Source organism: Amblyomma maculatum, chromosome 11 (genome assembly GCF_055883805.1).
Source record: "Amblyomma maculatum isolate TAMU_Amacu chromosome 11, ASM5588380v1, whole genome shotgun sequence".
Taxonomy (NCBI): Eukaryota; Metazoa; Arthropoda; class Arachnida; order Ixodida; family Ixodidae; genus Amblyomma; species Amblyomma maculatum.
The window spans coordinates 105,573,359-105,587,113 of NC_139354.1; positions in this window are offsets into that span (position 1 = coordinate 105,573,359).

Sequence of the window (13,755 nt, forward strand, 5' to 3'; positions counted from 1 at the left end):
ATGTCGAGGGCTTGGATACCCGGTGCCCCAGGTGCGGCGCGGCCGACGAGACCATCCAACATGTAGTGATCGAGTGCCCAGAACTGCGACCCGCCCCCACTACAACAGCGACAACACCAACGGAGGCGCTTTTGACAGCACTCGGTCTACAGTCGACGTCACCACCCGAAGAGACTAGGGTAATCATGAGGGCAGTGGAGACGACAAAGCGCCGCCTCGAGGACTGGTAGCGCAACAAAGAAGCCTGTTAAATTTCTTCTTTCTCTCTCTTTTTTACTTCTTCGGACTATATGACTGGACATTTACATAGAATATTCTCTCACTCCTCAATTTTTTCAACTCGTTTCTCCTGGCCTGATACAGAACTTTGTGATCCCCCGATACAAAGGGGAATGGCCGCATCAGCATCAGCTATAAATGACCGGCAGCATCGGAGCCGCTCCAGTGGGCAGGAAAGTCCTCCTGGGGGCCAACGGAGGCGCATGTGCTTCGTGTGGGCTCCGCGTTTCGAGCACCTGCTACAAGGGACAACACCCGGATACTTCGACTCCGACACACGGACAAGAACCGTGAGTGTACAAGGCACCTTTCAAGACCTTATTTACGCAAATCGAAGCTCGGGAGACCGAGCTCCGACTGTCTAAATCCAGCGTCGCTCCGGCGCCCTTGCTTACCCGAACGCCAGGCCTAGTGCGGCGCGAACGCCACGGCGGTAGTCATGGAATACGCCGTAGTTGGGACGAACGCTTCCCCAGCCGAATTCGAAACACCAGATTGGAAGACAATTGTTTCTTACCGTACCAAGAACCCCAAAGCTGAGTCATTAACACCTCAGAAGAAAAATGAGCAGTCCGAGAAACCGAAGGCGAAACCTCTCCCTCCGCTAAATCCCAAGAAACCGCTACCCCGACTCCCGGAGAAGGACTATAAAATCATTTACAGACCAACGGGTGGCGTAGACATCACGCGCTACACTGAGAAATCTATCAGACAAGCGATCGCAACAGCGAGCGGCGTCACCGCGTCCGCGGCCGAAAACGACCAATCTAGAACCAACTCTGCAAAAAATGTGATCATCATATCGACACCGGTGCAGGCAAATGCGCTACGCTACGTCGCAGTCAAGCAAATCAAAATAGAAGGCAAAGACATTGTTATGACGTCGTACATCGCCCCTCCGGACAGGGCCCTGCAGGGCATTATCTATAGGGCTTACGATGGCGAAACGCACCAAGAAATGATGGCCGAATTCCGAAAAAGAAACCCTGACATTGTTCAAGCACACACCATGGGAAGAACATCAAAGTCCCTCCTGCTTCACTTCGACGCGTACGAACTCCCAGATAGCATCCTCTACTTCGGAGTCTTGTACCCAGTTTACTCCTTCATTCCTAAAGTAGAGGCGTGCACAAACTGCAGAAGAGTCGGCCACAGAAGAGACGTATGTCCGGAGCCACCGCAACAACGGTTCCCGTACTGCGGCAACCAACACCTGAAAGAAGTCTGCGACCCGGTCTTCTGCATTATCTGCGGAGGAGGGCACCGCACAGGCGATAACAGCTGCAAGAAGCGATTTCAACGACACCAAACGAAAATGTCGGAGCACCAATCAAAACCCCAATCACGGACATGTGACGACCCAACATCTACCGAAAGGAAGGACCGCTCGAGCTCCTTCCTGTCCTTGGACAGCGGACGCAGCAGCAGCCGTAGCGGACGGAGCAGCAGCGGCGGACGAAACGGAAGCAGCAGCAATGGAGGAGGCGCCAGCACTAGCAGCCGGACTCAGAGCCCCGGGCCGAAACAGGTGAGCTGGGCAGGAGTGGCCTCTCATGGGAAGGGGATGGAGCTGCAGACATTACAGCCTAAACTAGATCAGGCACTCCACCACATTCAAATTCTCACGGATCGGATCAAACACTTGTAGGAGGAAAATAGCAAACTAAAAGCACCCGCCATATCTAAGGACCCACCTCCGACACCACTCCCATTGCGGGAAGCGACATAAATGGAAACTACTGTGCCCACCTCAGTCGAAACCCCAGTAAGCGTAGTTAGCAATGAAGAAACATCTCGCAAAAAACGAGCAGTAGCAGCTGACGTAAGAAATACCTCAGTGGAGGATAGAGTCCCAAAACTCAAACAAATAGTGGAGGAGCAAGCCAGAAACTCGATAGTCTAACCAAAAGAGTTGATAATTTAACACAAAGACTCGAACAGCACGTACAGGATGTAAATCACAAGTTCGGAGCAATTGACACCGTTTTACAGGAAATTTTACACCGGCTTCCCCCTTCAGCTCAAGGGGCGCCAATCGATCTATCCCAGCAAAATGCCCAATCCTAAAACCGTAACAATTTGGCAGTGGAACTGCAGGTCTGTGCGCAACAAAAAAACAAACCTGCAGTTACACATTCAATCGCAATCCGAAAAACCTGACGTTATAGCGATTCAAGAACCCAGAATGTCTCGACTAAAACTGCCAGGGTACCGGGCGGTTCTGCCATGTCACATCAAAGAACAGCCTTTAACCACTACGTTGGTACATATAAATCTTACCGTGGTTAACCACGAGATTGAAAACGTAGAGCTCGAGTGTATATTAATTGAAATTCTGCCTAGCAGAAGAAACTCCTCTTCTCTGTTCCTACTAAACGCATACAGCCACCCCAGGGCACCGGCTGGAGCAGCGAAAGCCGCTATACTCAAAACCCTCCAAATCGCAGGCCAAAACCCAACCCTAATTGTGGGCGACTTCAACGCTCAACACGTGCAATGGGGACACGCAACCATATCCAGGAAAGGAACGGCCCTAATGGATTTTATCCAGCAAAGAGGGCTCACCCAATACACGGACGCCATGCAACCTACTAGGATAGGCAACAGCGTGACCAGGGACACGTGCCCGGACCTCACGATAGACAAAAATTTCCCAGACTTAAGCTGGAGCAACACCAGACAAAATCTGGGAAGTGACCATTATATCATAATGTCTAAAATCACCATTGCCAATCTCAAACCCCAACATAGAAAAAACAAAATCACCGACTGGGACAAACATAGGACTATCCGCGACCAAAATAACAAACCAATAATAGACAGAACACTGGACACAGACCCTCCTATCGGATATGGGAAAGGCCACTAAGGAACTAGTACATGACTTAGGCGTAAATACGGTTAACAGCCGACTTACACACATGTGGGAGGCAAGGCAGAGCTTAGAAAAAAGACGGATTAAGCAAAAATATAACAAAAAGCTTAGAAACAGGATCGTCACACTCGCGAAAGAAATTCAACACTACACCGCAGAACTAGCGAGACAGCAATGGAACCATATCTGTGAAAATGTGAATGGCAATCTAGGCACGAGGGAGACGTGGAATCTTCTGCGGCATCTCCTTGATACGGAATGCAACAAAGCTACCACTCAAAAGGAAATCACCAAAATTTTAAACATAGACCCAGGCACGGATCAAGATATTATAGACACGCTACAGCAGAAATACTTCTGCACAACCCGTGAGACGAAGTCCCTGCCCCATTATAAAGGACAGCCTAACTCCATCCTGGATGCTGACATAACAATGGCGGAAATAAGAGTAGCCCTCTTTAAGGTACGTACAACATCCGCCCCAGGAGAGGATGGCATTAACAATAAGACACTCAGAAATCTAGACGACGCTTCTATCACAGCCCTCGCGGACTTTGCGAACGAGTGTTGGAGGGAGGGAAAACTCCCAGCGTCTTGGAAACATGTCATGGTGAAATTCATCCCAAAACCTGGCAAAAAGCTCGCGCTCGAAAACCTCAGACCTATTTTGCTTACTTTTTGCATAGGAAAACTGATAGAGCACGTCATACTAGACAGACTCCAGTCCCACATGCAAAACGAGAATTTATATCCAAACACTATTGTCGGATTTAGACCACATTTATCAACACAGGATACGATGCTAAGACTGGCAAACTAAGTCCTATCTCATGAGCAAGAAAAGAGTACCAGGGCAATCCTAGCCCTAGATTTAACCAAAGCATTTGATAAAGTTAAACACAAAGCAATCCTAGAATCTCTTTCACTGCTGAATGTAGGCGCAAGAACGTTTAACTACATCAAGGACTTTCTCTCCGATAGGACGGCTAAAATTCAAATTGGCACTATCAAATCCGACACCTTCACTTTAGGAGATAGAGGAACTCCGCTTGGATCGGTCCTCTCCCCCTTTTTATTCAATATAACCCTAATCAAAATGACACACGAACTCGCAAGAATCCCAGACCTAGAATACTCTTTGTACGTGGACGATATCACCCTTTGGACCACCAAGGGGAGTATTGGCACGATAAAAGATACGCTACAACAAGCGGTAGACGTAGTCGTAGAGAAGGCGCAAGCCGCGGGACTCGCGTGTTCCCCCCAGAAATCTGAATTACTCATTCTACACCCAAAGCGTCAAAGAAAGAATAAAGCGCCTGCGATCAAAATCTACGCGGAAGGTGCAGCCATCCAAGAAGTGGAAACACTAAGAATCTTGGGAATGCTCATACAGTCAAACCAAACAAAACGACACACTAATTAAGAAACTGAAAAACGCCGTCAACCAAATTTCCCTCCTCCTCAGACGAATCGCGAATAGGCGTGGAGGAGTTAAAGAAGCTGAGACCAGGAAACTAGTATAAAGCCTTCGTTCTTAGCAGAGTTATCTACTCTACACCATACGTCACCCTCACAGTTAGAGCAGGAGACGACCTGGATTCTCTAATTAGGCAGTGCTATAAAATTGCGCTTAACCTCCCTCGTCGTACCCCAAATGAAACACTACTAAAGTTAGGAGTTCATAACACCTTATCGGAAATGATGGAAGCACACCTCACCGCACAATACGAACGACTATCAAGCACTGAAACGGGACGTTTCATCCTAAAAAAAATTAGGAATACAATATGAAGGAACCCGTGCCCACACTTTGCCGATTCCAAGACACGTGCGCGAGCAATTAATAGTCCGTCTTCTGCTTAAAAACATGCATCCTGAATACGATATAGACAGAAGAAGGGCTAGGGCACAAAAATTACACGAAAGATTTTCAGCACAGAAAGACACGGCCCACGTGGACGTGGCAGAACATGCGGACAGAGATGCCTTTTCCCTGGCAGTTGTCGATCATCGAGGTTCTCCCCTCGCATCGGCGACAATCAATAAAACAAAATTTCCGGAGGGGGCCGAAGAGGCTGCCATAGCTTTAGCCATTACCTCCACCACTGCCAAATACATCCTTAGCGACTCTAAAACCGCAATTCGACACTTTGTAAACGGAAGGGCCCACTCCGCAGCCATTAAATCTTACAAAAAATCTCGCATACCCGCCTTATCACATTGTTCTGGGTCCCTGCTCATTCGGACCATCCTGGGAACGAGGCAGCGCACCAATTTTCCCGAGGATTCGTAATTAACCGGGAGGTGCGCTGCCCTGAGCTCAGGTCGGCCAAGGAGAGGATGACAACCTACAAAGAAATTACTGCCCACTTCAAGAAAGAAAGACAAATCTTCCCAGAACCACATCTATCTCTAAGTAAAACACAAGTCACCTGTCGGCAGCTTCAAACAGACACTTTCGTTAATCCGTACATGTACTCCATATGGTTCCCAGAGCAGTTCAGCCCTGTCTGTTCGCTCTGTGGACATCAAAAGGCAGACACACCACACATACTATACTCATGTAATCAAGACAAGCCATCACAGAGTCTGCAGCTCTCTACCCAATCTCAGTGGGAGGCCGCGCTGCTCAGCTCCGGCCCGGAGGTTCAACTCCGAGTCACGAAGCGGGCGAAAGGTCGCCAAACGACATCGTCGGTCGGCCACCTGGCGTCCAGCCTAGAAGAGGAGCCCACCGCGGGGACGGGAACGTCAGCCCACCCCGCGCCTACGACCTCTTCTTTAATAAAGTTTACCTCCTCCTCCTCCAGTGGGCACGGGTGCAGCATGGCGTACGCATCGGCTGACAAACCACCTTTCTTTATGCTTCAGGTGTGTAATTGCATTTCCTTGTACGCAAAAAGGAGCGATAATCGTTTTTTACTGCTGTTCCCGTGCCCACGGGTTTCAGTATGCATTGCAAACGAGTGTTTTCACAATGGTGTACTTTTGTTGCGGGCGGAAGATGTGGAGGAAAATCCTGGTCCTCCCGGTCCCGAAACCCGCTCTCATACCGCTCAAAATAAAGTCTGACCCCACACGTTCGACTGAGCAAGACGAGACAGACGACAGAGCCGCCACTGAAGCAGCATTAACGCAAACGGATCACAACCTCGAAATTCTACGCCTACTTCGCGATCTGCAATTTCAGACTACCACAGTTCAGGCTAGTAACGAGGTAATAAAGAAGGGCATGGATGAAATGCGGCTTGGGCAACACAACATTGAAGCCTCACTTGCAAATATAGGCAGCAGGCTAGAAGCTGTGGAAACCAGGTTGCAAACGCTTGAAAGCCATAAACAGGACTAGACCCGTTCTATCGACGAACTTCGCAAACAAAACCAGTTGTTGCAGGCTCTCGTATCGATGAGCTTGAAGACAGGAGCCGGCGCGATAACATGACCCTGCATGGAATACCAGACGGCATAGAAACGTGGGCGGAAACTGAAGACAAAGTTTCAAAGTTGCTGGCAACCTGTGTTGATCCCCATTTGTCATCGACTGATATCGACCGAGCTCATAGATTAGGTCAGTATTCACTCTCGCGCTGTCGTCCTGTCATAGTTAAATTCGCTAGTTATAAAACTAAAGAAACTAAAGAAAGAAAACTAAAAGAAAAGAATAGTAGTGCGACAGAAGACTTTTCACCAGCCACTCGTCTTGCTCGGAAAAAACTAACCGGCTTCGCTAAGCTACAGCCAGCATCCCCGCGTTACCGACTCAGGTACAACAAGCTTTTCATTTCCAACAAATGCTACATGTATGATCCTGTTGCTGACAACATTTACGAAGTCGTCTCTACCAGTCCGCAACTTCAGATTAATAATTCGACACCGCCAGGCCCTGCACTAACAATCGAAGTACCATCTGATTAGGGAATCCAGAGGGGATGTGGCCACACGCAACAATCGACGCATGCGTCGGTCGTATTCACTAACATTAGAAGCATTGTCAAAAAGCGCACAGAACTTTCCTCTCTTATCGATTCATGCTCCGCTGATATTGTTGTGTTGACTGAAACATGGCTGCGTGGGAACATCAGAGACAGCGAAATCCTTGACTCAGCTAACCAATTTCATTTTTACAGATTTGATAGAGAGGAAAGGCAGGGCGGAGGTGTTCTCATAGCCAGAGGTGGGCATTTGACCTCAAAAAGTGCAACCTCACCTCAACCTCAATAAAAATTTTCTGACCTCACTCAACCTCAACCTCACGCTTTGAGGTTGTGGTTTGACCAGGTGACCTCACCTCAATTTTTCTGATGCCACCACCGACCTCACTCAACCTCACCTCAAACTCAAACTGCGAGTTTGAAGTCGGTCGCTCGACCTCAAAAAAAAAAGAAAAAAAAAGTTTTTTTTTTAGATCACTAACTATGAAACGTCATAGCACAAGTCCTGTGCGGTGGCACGCCAGAATGACGACATAAATTTTAAACAACATTATGATGAGGCTTACTTGTAAAGTACAAAAATTGAACATTTGCCAGCGCGGCTACTGATTCATAGCAGGCTGCCCTTACAAAAATGAGTTCTGAAACTCTATTGTTGGACTATTGACCACCTTTTGAATTTATTGAATTTCGATAGACATTCAACCCCAGCTGAGTGCAATCTTTACAGGGCCAACAGAATTTTCATTGTGTTCTACCCAATAGACTTTTTGTGCTATTTTTTCTATGTGCTTTTTGTTGTCAGTTTTCAACGTTCACGAACAAATAGCGTGTACTGTTCATGCTGACCCATGTTTTTAAGTAGTTTTAGGCACCAATGATAAGAACATGATGTGACAATTTCGTTATGAATTTTTGGTCTCACTTGTAATCAACTATTGGCCCCATTCTGCAAAGGGAAATATAAGAGCAGCATGCAGTTGCGTGCTCGTTCATGTTATATAAAAGTACATATTAACGGTGCACACTTAACTCAAGCTTCACAACACAGTGAAAATATGCCCTAAAAACTTCATGATGGCAAAGCCTCCACTAATAATACAAATACATCGTTGAATGTCAATCAGAATCCGTAATGGATCAGCTTCTGTATGTCGCAGAAGGTAACTTTAGTGGTAGGACATATTTTATATTTATCATAAAACAAGTTCAGTGAGTCATCATACTAACAAACAGGATCCTAGATTGAACCTACCATGTAGGGCAGGACAGAGCTTTTTTAAACCAGTTGCAAAGTTCACTATATATATGCTTCAGGATCTGACATTCTGCCCAAGTTTAGGTATTTTTGCCCGTAGCTTTTGCCGCAAAATGAGGTGCAGTCTGTATTGGAATCCTCCACCGCTGTATGTCTTTGGAGAATTTTACTGTTATTTTTTTCTTTTCCTTCCTTTCTTAAAGTGGACACCATGATAAAATAAAGTCACTTTAAACATTGAGGGGTTCTAATAATCACGGATTGATCCCACGCATACTATAGAGTTAACACGCATAGCAAAAACATTCGCGTATGAAATAAAAAGAAAAATAAAAAGAAAAAAAAACAGGATGCACGCGTCTTCTATCGGCGACTCTTCTTTTCAAAGAAGCATTCGGCCACTGCCTTGCTCCCCCTGTGCCCGCGAACGGCGCCAGCATGTCCGGAGGGGTCGAGGTTTACTTCCTGTCGGTTGGGGGGACTGGGGGGAAAAAAAGGGCGGGGCGAGGGGTTGCTCCCGCTGGGTCTGTGCTCTCTGCCTTCTCCGTGGTTTGTCTTCACGGAGATGACCTTGGCTGCAGCATAGCTGGAGTCGCGCAGCGGGGGCGGCGGCTCCCCCTTTTCACCGAAGCTGTTCTGCGCCCCGTTTTCTTTGCACGCAGACGCGGGTACGCTGAGTGCGGCGATGTGTCAGTTCAGTTCGCGTTTTCCCGCCACCGTGGTCGCATCTTGCACTGTGAGCGAAGCACCGTATGTAGGTTTTTCGCTGGTGATTATCACGAAGATCGTTTTGTTCAAATTGGAGCGCGAACGTACGCATTTAAGTCTTCGGAGGAATCCGCTCTTGGGCGGCAGCTTCTGCGCAAGGAGGACATGTTTAAGAAGTTCAACACTCGCAGGCGTTTTGGATTCTAGGCGAAAAGCCGGCGCGGGCGGATGGAGCGTCTGCACTTTGGTGAGTGTTTTACTTTTTCCTACTCGTGTTTGTGCCAGTCTTGTACAGTGTGTGCTACAAGGTGAAGCACGCATGTAAATATTTCTAGCAGGCAAACCAGCCTCGTCGGAAAAAAAAGGATGGGGAGAGAGAGAGAGAACGAGGCTTGTCTCTACGCGGACGTTGGGGCCGACGGAACGCCAGTTGGGGTAGCGACATTTTCTTTCTTTTTTTTTAACCGGTGACCGTTTTTGACGGATTGTTCGGCACAGTGCTGTACTCTTTCGATACGCTACTCGCGCTGAGACGGGCACATTATCGAGATCATAATATGCCTCTGTCACACATTGTGGATTATTGAATCTGTGCAGCTCCGCCATTTTTGCAGTGTTTGTTTTTGTTTCCACTCATTTTAGTGCCTATAGCTGGTAATTTTGCTTCAAGTTTTCTGTGTAGTAATGCTTGTGACCTGCGCTTTGCTATTTATATTCACAATAGGATCTTTGACGGCAGCATATATTGTTTATCAGGGAGAAATGAACGATGTGGTAGTGCTGCCGAGCTGTGGAGGCGGCGGTCGATGCCGTCTAAGCAGTGAAAGACAGTGACAACTCATTTTAGACAAGAAATTTCTTGAGCTATGACGTGGAGCAGCGCACAAATGCCTTTGCTCTATTTTTAGGTTAGTATATACCGCAACTTAATTATGATTTATATTTTTTATTTCAGCATCACATGCGAGGAGTTCCCGGACGTATCAGCGTTTTACGCAAAGAACAGCCTGGCGTCATACCTTGCACATGAATTGAAATAAAGCAAATAAACAACCCAGCTCATGTTATGGGTTCACCAAAGATGCATATTTTTTCTTTCTCATTAACGCGCATTTTTTATTCTGTGTTCCCTTTCCGCTGCGGATTAACAGAAAATGCTGCGTGATCAACGGTTAGCCAGGAGCAGGCACGAGGTGGTTTACATTAATGCAAAAGTAGCACAGCACATATCCTTGCTGCGGTCAGTCAACACATTCTATGTTCTGCTCGACCAATCAACAATTTAGTCAGTTTAGTGTAGGTTAATGAGTGAGTAAGTATAATGGGGCTTAAAAGATCAAGATCTGTTTTGTTCTTTTATGCCTCACTATGCTTATCATTAACCAGCACTGATCAGACAGGATTGTTGATTGGTCGGGCAGAACATAGAATGTGGTGACTTATCGCAGCTAGGAGATGCTACTTTTGCATTAATGAAAATCACCTCCTGGCAAACCGATGGTCGTGTACTATTTTCTGTTGTTCAGGAGTGGAAAGGTAGCAGAAAATCAAAAAGCGTCACTTGCAGAGTTTCTGAAGCATTTGAGCCTGAAATCAACAGAATTTCAGTTGCGCGAATTCCAAAAGCGCTCTTAAGAAACACATGGGCCACTATTTCATAAGCGCTTAACAAGAGGTCAACACTGCATCATCCAAGATGTTGCCGATTATCGACAGACTTTCAACAGCGTGTATTGACACAACGCTTTCGAATTTCTATAGAAACCCTACATGCATTTTTGTAAGGGTGACCTAATAACGGCAGTATAATTGGTCAGTTTCAACTCTTCAAATTTTATTTTTATAATTTGTTTTGATATGGTGACATTTGACCTAATTCCCGCTGTAATCCTTGTGTCCTTGGCACTGCTGGATGCGAACCCCCGAAGGTCTGCAGTGAAACGTCGCACATATCTGTGACTGTCAAATAGTGTTTCCTCATGACAAGCAAGTTATAATTTCTTGGTGTTTCCTGTGATTTGAAATCGAATCGGACGACAAAATCACAAGCAATCTAATGTTTCTTCAGTGTTACGTCTCTGTTACAAAAAAAAGTAGATCGACCACTTACGTATATATGGAAGTTGTAGTACCATAACATTCTTTTATCAAATTGACTTCTGACGTGGGACTTATCACAAAAGGCGGACAGAAGAAAACGTTGCCATATGCACAGACGCTTAGTTACGAAAAAGTAAAGCGTGCTTGACTTTTGACATTGCGCTACTTTCGATAATCCTGACGAGGGGGTTGTGCTGTATAGAACAAACGCCGTGACAAATTATTGGAAAGATTGCCCTCCCTTCTACTTATAATAACTAACGGTGAATTTGCAGCTACAAAACATTCCTTTTATCATTGATTTAAGTTAAAGAAATAATACGTTGGATTAGGGATAATTCGCACATTACCTTGAGATACCGAGAGAAGCTCAAAAGTTGGTTTCCTTGTCCACACAGTCTCTTATCGCAGTGAATGCATTCCAAGTTTACAGTGCTTTTCGTTTCTTTTGGGTGGCTATTGTAACGGAAATGGCCTTCGATGTCTTCGTCAGTTCGACAACTGCGCGCCCACTCATCATTGTCGGTATATTTAGATTTTTTCGCTATACCATAACCACACCTGCCATAACCTCAACCATGTCATGCACCCTCGACGCCGAACGCAACAATGCGATAGACCTCGAAAAAGAAGGGCAGACCTCAGCTGGAAAGGGCGGAAACTTCCGTCATAAATTACAGCAAGTCGCCGACCACGGCATGGCTGCGTGTCTTCGCTTGAAAAAGACGGCCATGGTAAATGGCGAAGAACGCAGCATGTCGTTTAGATGCTGCCTTTTCTTTTCTTTTTTTTTTTTGCCGATTTCGGGCGGCTCACCGACGCCGTTTGGGGGCGACTTCCAAGCAGACGTTCCAGGAACGATTGGTGTCGATGAGAACATGGGGCTAAGACACCAGCTTCTAGTCGGGACGAGAGAACCACGCCCACTTGGAGAAGGAAGCTCGAACACCTAACCCGTGCTACGCGAGTTGTTTCATTTTTCTTCGACTGCACAATATTCGTCAAGAGAGGAAGACTAGCGGGTGGTGAGCAGGGTGGCAACGCGTCTACAGGGAGGAAGAGCAGAGTTTGAACAGTGACTAGCGTTTCCCTCCTGCGAAACGATGAGATGCCTGCATGGTCGACAAGCGACAGAAGTTCGCCCAGCCGCCGCGGCGTTCCGAGAAGCGAGAAGGGCCTGTCTTTATATTTCTTTAGACCAATAGGAATACGCCAGTCGGAGGTATAACGAAAAGCTAAAGAAGCAAAAAAAAAAAGACTGTTGTGAGAGGAAGAACCTGAGAATTGTATTTTCTGATTTTTTGTTGTTTTTTCTTAGGAAGGGGGGGGGGGGGGGGGAAGGGTGACGACTGGCCGTACCGCAGAAAAGCGGCCGGTTGTGAGTAAACGCGGGTGCACAAACGCGACAGGGGGCACTGGTAAGCGACCACACAAAACGAAAACAAGAAGTGAGGAAAAATAGGGGTGGTGCAAGTGTACTGAAAAACTAACGAGAAGAGGAGACGCAGATCTTCACTCGCGCATTCACACGCTCGAGCACCGCGCACACAACTCGCTCTCTCGCCCACACTGCCACTGTCCTTGTAACTCTCGACAGAGACAGAAACGCACTTAAAAATACCTAAAACTCACAAACTCCCAGAGGCGCACGTATGTGCAGTGGCTTACTTTCCAAGAAATGCCGAGGGGTTCCCGGGTCCGCGCTTTGTCCGCTAGTTGAGATCGGACACCGGCTGCGGAGCCGAAAGAGCAGACGCCAGCTTACGAACAAAAGGCGCGCCCGCCACTTTGGAGCTGTAAAACGGAGGGGAGTCCCTCGATAAACAAACATTTAAATGAAAAAGGCGCTAGCTCACGTAGGGTATGAGAAAGGGATGTGCAACCAGTCGTCAGTCACCGGTCTGTTCTTCAAGGATTATTCGAGAAGGGCACATTAAATTTATCTTTTTATGTAAGGGTTAATTTAATGTCTAGTGACTAATAATAATAATAATAATAATAATAATAATAATAATAATAATAATAATAATAATAATAATAATAATAATAATAATAATAATAATAATAATAATAAAAGTGGATTGCACTGATACAACTACGATCTACCATCCTATTGCTTTCTTTCGTTTAAACTCGTGCCATATAGAATAGCAAAAGCAGATTTTATTTACTAAAATACAGTCTTCGTGGGGTGACATAGAAATAAACGTTTTTCACTCACTCTCGTCAAGCCATTTATCTCTCGTCTCTTCTGCATCCTTGTTATTTCCATATGCCTCTCTGAAACCTCCTCCCTCGTGCCATCCTCCCCAAGCAATTCCTTGGTTGCTGGATCTTGCGCTTCCCTCTTTTCTACTATTTAGCTTTTTTTTTCCCCGAGAAGCCAACACACCCACGTAGGTCTGGAAACCCTTCGAGTTCGCGCAGACTTTCTTTACTTCTCAAACTCGCTCGGAATGGTGGCGGGATCTTGTTTCACCTTCTTTCGAGTCTGCAGCCGTCGTCCGACCCCACTCGTTTGCCGCGCTGCACTTTAGCCCCCCCCCCTCCCCCCTCTTTTTTCTTCGTGTCGAATGCAAACGCACCGACGCAAACTGTTG